Here is an 8,139-nt window from a genome sequence, read left to right as displayed (position 1 = left end):
CAGTGTGGCTCTTTGCAGGAGTACTGTTTGACAGCGTTCAAACAACAGTGTGACAGACTCAACAAGGTTATAGTTCACCTGTAGCGAGATTGTCCACATACAGGAACAAGTGAAAAATCAAATTTTCATCTGTGCCTTGACTGCCCACAATTTTACTCGAGTGCAGAAAATTTATCATGCACTCTAGCGTGGCTGAGAGATCTTAGGTGTTGGGTTAAGGCTCCACTCTCTTTAAGTATTTCTTCACGTCCCTCTGCTGTCCTTTATACCAAAAAGGCTAGCTGGGCTGAACTAGCCTCTTGTTTTTAACCATTCTGATTTATATATGACAGGTTGCAACCAGTCACTCAACTGTTAAGACTGGCATCTTCACAATCTGCAATCTATTTTAAGTGAATGTGAAGAGTCTGTTTAAGATATAAGTGGTTCTAATTTAGAAAATCATCTAAATTCTTCGTTTACGTTAAAATATCCCATCTTTTTCTCCATTTTCAAGTAACTGTTTTACTGTATATTATGTTTAAACCTGGAACATTTTTTCCATGAAGCTAAATGTATTCTTTCTTTCAATCAATCCAAGAGACATCCATCACAAACAAAACTTGTTGTGACAGTCATGTAGCAATCATGAGGTCTGCCGTATAATATTTTAGGATTCATTCTTCATTCTCCTTTGGGGTGAACATTAACACCCTGCACTCTATAAAATTGACTTTATAGGCTTTTTGTAACTTGATGGTGAGGTGTCAGTGAGATCTGAAAGATCAAAAAGGCTATCCAGGACAGAAAGACTAAGCGAAAATGTCAGATTTGGATGAAAACACAATTGCTAAAATCTTGTTTCAAATTTACAGTTCAAACAACACTTTATAAAGATGTTACATGCAAGTCTATCCTCTGATGTGCTCTTCAGTCTGAGCTTTAGAATTAGATATTAATGCTTTTTTTTGCTTTTGTTAGCTCACAGTTTAACAGAGGAAGGCACCAAATGTTAATCAAGGTCTCCATCTTTATAAAAAAGGATGTAGAAAGATGGACTTTCCACATTAATTCTATCACCTAGCCTTGTGTTTTTTATGTCAGTACTGTATCTCCTGAAAACAGGGCACAGAGTAGGAAAAAAAAGCTTTAAAGGTTCCACATGAAAATGTTGTCGTTTTATATGATTGTTGTAATCATATTGATTACAAGCTTGCATTATTCAATAGTGTCTATCACTAAAACATTTTACTCTTTAAAATTACTATTAGGCATATTTTTACAGCCATTTAAGACACGCTAGGTCAACTGGTATTTTTGTAGCAACCAACTGCTGTAATAAAATATAAAGGAAATGGTTAGGGCTAGAGATTCTAACCTGACATCCTGAAAGATTTATGTAATGCTTTGTAACTTAACTGTGTTTTGTTCTTTTAAGAGGAAATACACATGGTAGTAAATGATTAATGAATACAACCCCTTGTGAAGTGTTGTGCTGACCTGAATCTCCGGTATATAAATGAAGAGATCAAATGTGCTAGATATGAAAAACTATCAACTGCAGGCCCTTGAAACAACTAACTTTTAATTATTTTATTTACGATTAACCCAGTTAAATTGTAGTACAAACCGCTCTGCAATGAATTAAGCAGTTTGGCGGTTGGACAATAATCTTATTACCGATAACAGGCTGACTTTTGAAGGGGAGTTTTTCTGCAAAGGAAAGCTTTCGAACGCACAGCCCACATTTTGAAGAACATTTACCAACTAAAGAGAAGAAGGTTAAACACAAAAGTCACAACCAAAGCAGAGAAAACAAATGCACCTGTGCATAGTCTTATAAAGCTACAGTACTGTATATAAAAGTCAGTTATTTTTATCTGTAATAAAATAAAACTGGGGATAGCACATTGACATGTCATTATTGCCTCACAGCACTGAAGCCCGGGACCAATTCTTGAAGTGCTATCTGTGTGGAGTTTGTATGTTTTCTCTGTGTTTGTCTTCCAGTGTTCCAGTGTCTGTGTGTGCCCTGTGATGGACTGGTGTCCCATCCAGGGTGTATCCTGCCTTGCACCTGCTGCTTGCTGGGATAGGCCCTGGCTCCCCTGCAACCCTGTATTGGATAAATCAGTTAGAAAAGAGATGGAGGGATATAAAACTGGAATTCAAAGACTTTTAGGTGAAAGAGATAGCAATTGAATGATAAGCCTTTACCTAAAAGATGGGATTTTAGGGAATCAAGAAATGCCAGTACCATTTCTCTATATACAGTAGTACAGTATAGTCTGCTTAACATCCTATCTACATGATCTAGAATAACTGAGAAAAATAAGACATGAAAGCATCATAGCCGAAGGAATACTCAATCCAATGTCTGTAGATCAATACCATGCCTTCCCTAACAAACAGGTGATAGATCATAAAGTCTTTATAACACATAAAAACCAAGAGAAACTTTCACAATATTAGCAACAGGCAAGATATTAGATTCAAATACTGTATGACTGTGTGCTTTCTAATCCAGCAAAACCCTGTATAGTACATGGAGAACATAACTAAATTCATAAGCATCACATTTATACTGAAATAGAATTATTGTAAATGAAAAAAAAAACATTTTTTATTTGCTTTTCTGCATTCTTTATTTCACATTTTAATTTATGAAACACAGTTACCCGGTGACAAAACTCAGGATCATGAAGTGAACATCAACCAAATGGCATCCAGCACCAAAAACCGTTAAAATAAACAGCAGGGAATTCATACATTTTTAATGGTGTTAAAAACACCAAAGGTGTACCTCTATTAACCTTCCTGTACGATCAGTAACAACAGTGAAAAAATGAGTGTTGCATATTGCAACATTACGTCACAAATTATATTTGCCATAACAAAGACACCACAAAGTTTAGTTTGCTGGCTGAGTTTCCAATCCGAAGAAAATCGGATTTCTAATTTCAACTGTACCACTGATGTTCTGCCTAAACAGCACTTGAGCTCATATGCTGTTACCCCACAAAATATCTACAGGGCTATAAAGCTAAATAAGTGGCATTTATGGAACAATCTATTGAATTTAATTCATATAAATTAACAAAACATTTCCAAAAAAAACAAAAAGAGATTAAACAAGATGCAATAAAAATGTCAACCTTTGAAGGAATAATTTTGGCACAAAAATTGCACAAAAAGAAAAATCTTTACAACAATTGTCAATTTACAGGCTTTACAGTTAATCAGCCCCATTATGCTCAACTTATGGACAGGAATTAGATGTAATGGGTGTTTTTTCCACTTACACTAGGCCAGTGGCTAAGGCAAACTCCTCATCTTATTTAGCAAAGGGCATACAGTACATATGTATTCTCTAAGGACATTTTAAAGACTAAAAAAATGGAACATTTTTGAAGCGAAAAAAACTGCACATACAGTAAGTTTCATAATTTATACATTGCATAAATTTGTTTGAAAGTTAATAACAACCTCAAATCAAATCCTAATTAGAGCTAATGTATTTTAGTTGAATAACCATTCACACATTTCCTTTGGTACTTTGTAAAACGGGGGTAAAGTAAATTATAGTAAATTAAAAGCTTTTAAATTACTGAGATGAAAAGACCAGTTAAATAAGGCCCCTTTTGACGATTATGAGTTCCTGGTGCACTCCACTTTACCATTTTCTAAAATGTCTGTTTTTAAATGAAGCCGGTAAAATACAGACCGCTTGTTGTACAGTTCCCTTTCATCTGTGTGGGTGTTAAAACATTGACTTCCTGTGTACACTCTATAGTTTAACTCAATTTTTATTGATATAAAATCCACAGATAATATGACTACTTTAAAAGGGTGTAAGGAAAATCTGGGGTGGCAAGGATTAGCAGGCAAAAAAAAGAAAAAGGTCAAAACAGGTCTGTCTTTTCCTGAGCGCAGTATTTCATAGCATCCAAGCATTTTTAAAAACATAAGCATTAATGTGAGCTGCTCTCCTTCAGGTACACTTTCACAACCAACTTCAAACTTCCCCTTTTAACCCAGAACATTAATTCTTCTCTTATTTCTCCAGACCATAAAAAGACCTGTCCAGTAATTCAGCAAGCTGAACCTTCACTTCTCTTCACTTCACTTTTTCACTTAAATAAGAGAGAAATTCTTAGCACAATTGCCACGGCCTTTCATTTGTTATTTTTCCCTGAATCTACAAAACAAAACGCTTCCTTCTGATAACATCACCCTCAAACAAAAAGAAATATTGTATTTCTAACAAACATTAAAAATAACCTTTTATTCACATATTATAATTTAGAAAGTTTTCAAGACACACTCCACAAAAGCTTATCACAGCTCAGCCTACTTCTGAAACAACTATGAGACTATAACTCCTAGTATGGTAGTGCCTTTGGGGTCTGTTGTTTTTAATTTGATTTTTGATAACTTGGTTATGGCTGAAAGGTACAGGCTTGGAATCATCAAACCTGAACAAATTAGTCTGTGGGAAACCCTCTCCTTCCTTCCTAGTATTCCTAAATACCCCTGTCTCTGTCAGATATAAATAATATACACATTTGATATAAGATATAAAATAATTTGTTATTAATGCATATAAGACTGTTAAGCTTGAGGGAGTTTTTTTTTCCCACTCAAAGCTGTAGCACTTGTTAAAAATCAGTCTTAGGTCTTTATTAGGTAAATAACTAAACTTTGAGAGGGATCCTCAAAGCCAAAAAACTATTTTCCCCTATTCAGTAGGAGTACTAAAATCACTATTTTGCTGCAAACAAACTTTGGGAATTTCTTTTATCAAAAGAATAGACATTTGCCATTTGTCAGTGTTTTCTCTTTGAATCTGTGAACAGACTGATACTCCCGCAGCTCTACTCTTTTATACTAAGGATGACAGTTATCTACTAGCTTAACTGAGAATTTCACTTGAAATATCTTTTAACATGAACATCTCTTGAAAGCATTTAACAGCCAATGTGGCTGTTGGCACCTTGTGGTGGCTTTTGGATCTATTTCTAGCCTTTTTCTGATGCTATGTTGCCATTTATTCTTTCCTTTAGCACAAATGACTTGGTTGAACTACAGGTGCTTGGAGACATCAGACCCGTGATAGGGCACCAGCACTGCTGTGAGAGATTCCAGACCAGACCAATGTTCTTCTGTTAAACTATATTACTGTTGAAGTAGTTTATTATATATTAATACATAAGTATTATATTATTAAGTTGAATAAGCATCTTGTCATTTTTTTTCTATAGCACATGTGTAAGCGGTCCAGTTACAATCTCAGTGACAGTGATTGTTGCCCAACACTTTGATTCATGTCAAGCTATGTCTATGGACACTTGTTCTGAGCCTCTGGTGTGACCTGAGCAGCCTTAGCTTTGGGATTAATTTATGCCTGCAGGTTTTGCTGTGCATGCTGATGCATTTTATTGGGTTCTTGCTAAGCAGAAATCTGATCTTGAAGGTTTCCCTCAGCAGCCAGCTGCTGTAGTCGTTTAGCCTCTTACCAATTGCATTAAGACCTTTACAACATTAGCCACTGCTTTGAGATCAGTCACTAGGGATTATAAACCACCTTTCCCACTACTTGTATAGAGTCCTTCTTCTAACCACCAAAGTATGGACAGAGTAGTGTCTGGAGTAGAGTAGAGTATGGACAGAGTAATCCTCACCCATTTAGCTATTATTTTGAAACATCTAAGAATCAGATGTTTGAACAGGAACCTAATTTTTATTACTCCAATTGGGAATGTTAAATATGAGGGTGTACTTTTCCTTTAAGCTTCAAATCAATCTTAGCTTTTCATCAGGTATCTAAATAACTAAAAGGAGTGATCCTCAAAGCCATAAATCGTTTTTCTCCTATTTACTTTGCTGTCTGAAACAAATTCTGTGAATTTCTTTCTTTTATCAAAAGAATAGAGATTAACCATCTGTCAGCCTATTTGTTTGAGAGTCCATGAACAGACATATGTTCTCTCTCAGCTCTGTTCCTTAATACTTGCAAAGGATGAAGGACACCCGAGAGCATAAACAAGCTCTCAGACGATATACTAGTAGTTGGCGGCCTTGTGGCTTCTGCTGGTATTTCTGGACTTCTGTTGTTTTGGCACACAACTTAAATAAAAACATTTAGCATTTTGTTTTTCTAAATGACATACAATATATTCAAAACAACTAATATCTTTGGGGCAACTTTTTTTTAGATCATTAATTAAAGCTTTCATGAGACACAGCACTTTGCAATTCAATAAAAATGAAAACACAAATTTACTAAAAACTGTCACTGATTATCCAAGAACTCACTGCAAAGAATTCCATGTATTGTGTGGCACACTTACGTTTCTTGAAGTTTTTTTTTAATCCAAGCATAATGGCGCTACCAACAGAATAGTTTTGTTAACTCCACATTCATAGATGAAAGAGCAGGACTATAGAGGGGCTATGAATGCAAACCACAGGTTATCTTATCTGTAACAACAGACACAGAAAAGCAGCCAGGGGACACAGGTTTCCTATTTGCATTTACCCCTTGATTTGTTACACAGCCTCATGCAAATGTTATATGACTTTTAATAGAACAGATTTCCGAAACAGAATTATATACTTAGAAAGCTGGGAGAGACATTCATGCATGGACCTGCAGATCTGTCTACAGTATGCATTCTTTGAGTTGTTAAGGTACTGAAATAAAAATTAAATCCTTTTAAATTATCTTAAGAGTTACAAATAAAAAGAGCATGAAAGGAGACTGCTTCAGTAGTATGTGAAACTATTGAAACCACACATGGATTTTACATTGAAGCTCCCTGATTGACACATAACAATTGTCTGCTTGCGGCAAATAATTTACAAATCGTACAGAACCTTTAAAAGGTGAAAAACTGAAATTGGAAAAAAACAAATGCTGCATGCATTCATCTAACCGCTAATGGAACAAAAGTGTCTTCTCGTTAAAATCTTGTTCAATGGAAACAAGAGACAAATTGCTTTAGCAAAAGGTTTTTCTTGTTTGCTCTTTGAGTCACATCAAAGTGTCTTCATAGATTGAATGCGAGTGTCCACAAGATGAGGGTATACAGTATCTGCAGAGTGATTGAGTTGCTTTTTACTGTCACTGTGCCTGTAACCAAAAACAAAAATAATATCAAAAGACACAGATTGAAATTTTGTCATTTTTTGCCTATACACTGTAATATCACGTTTGCCCCAATCCACATACATTAACCCAGAGAAGTACAACATTTGCCAAAAGACCCTTACTATACCTGAATTCTTGCAAGTTGCCTAAATAGATACTAAATGCAAATAAATGCCCTTTCCCTGGCTTTTTCCTTTTTCCTTTTAAAATGCTTTTTGAATAGTGTATAACCAAAACATATCTTTTAGGTTTAACTAATTTTTCTTTTTTTACACTGTATAGCCTAGTTAAATAATTTAACTAGTTAACTAATCCCCATTTACTTCAAATCCTTCACAAAAATAGGCACAGGAGTAGGTAATGATGATCCAAAATGCTGTCCTAATTGAAGAGACAGAGAAATAAACTAAAACAGGAATTCCATAAAACATTTAAAGAAAGAATCAGAATTACTTAAAATTGAAATTAAAATTTCAATGAAGGGCTAAAGTAGTAAGAGCTGTACTGGAATGAAGAGCTTCCATCATATTAACTTGACACATACAAAAACAAAGGTGTAATTGGAAAATAATTGTTATCATACACGAAACATGCACAATACCATAATGTTGCACATCTGCTAGTTGAGTAATATTTTTACATTTATTAAAGTATCAACACAAATGGAAGAAGAGAATCAAAGAGAAAGACATCTAACGATTGAACTGCTTGAATACAGAACAGATACAGAACTTTGCCTAAATTCTAAACATGAAGACTGATGTAAAAACTTTTCATAATCTTCAAAACTTGTTTGATTGGCCTCCCCAACCCTTCCTTTTTGTGAGCTTTCATTTTTCATGGGCACTGTGCAAAAGATCAAAGAAATCGTTGTTGGCCAGATAAACCTGGGATAGTAGCAGAGAGCTCCTTACTGGTATACCCTTACCCCTTCAGCCCCGAATGTTTGGCAAACAGTCACAAAAAGACTGTGATCCTGAACAAACACTGGCTTACATCTCAAGTTAAAA

At 35.0% G+C, this 8,139-nt stretch overlaps 1 protein-coding gene across 11 annotated transcripts in view; it reads right to left on the bottom strand.

Moving 5' to 3' along the window:
* Positions 1-2,586: 2,586 nt before the first annotated feature.
* Positions 2,587-8,139, bottom strand: part of dtnba (dystrobrevin, beta a) — a 176,986-nt gene continuing 171,433 nt past the window's right edge. For all 11 annotated transcript variants that reach the window (XM_015348275.2, XM_015348281.2, XM_015348288.2 and 8 more), the window contains one exon: positions 2,587-7,111. The gene's annotated coding sequence lies outside the window, so the exon portion shown is untranslated. The remainder of the gene's footprint in view (positions 7,112-8,139) is intronic.

This window comes from Lepisosteus oculatus, chromosome 2, assembly GCF_040954835.1.
Source record: "Lepisosteus oculatus isolate fLepOcu1 chromosome 2, fLepOcu1.hap2, whole genome shotgun sequence".
Classification (NCBI taxonomy): domain Eukaryota; kingdom Metazoa; phylum Chordata; class Actinopteri; order Semionotiformes; family Lepisosteidae; genus Lepisosteus; species Lepisosteus oculatus.
Note: the sequence above shows the minus strand (reverse complement) of the source record. Positions and strands in the feature narration are given on the sequence as shown.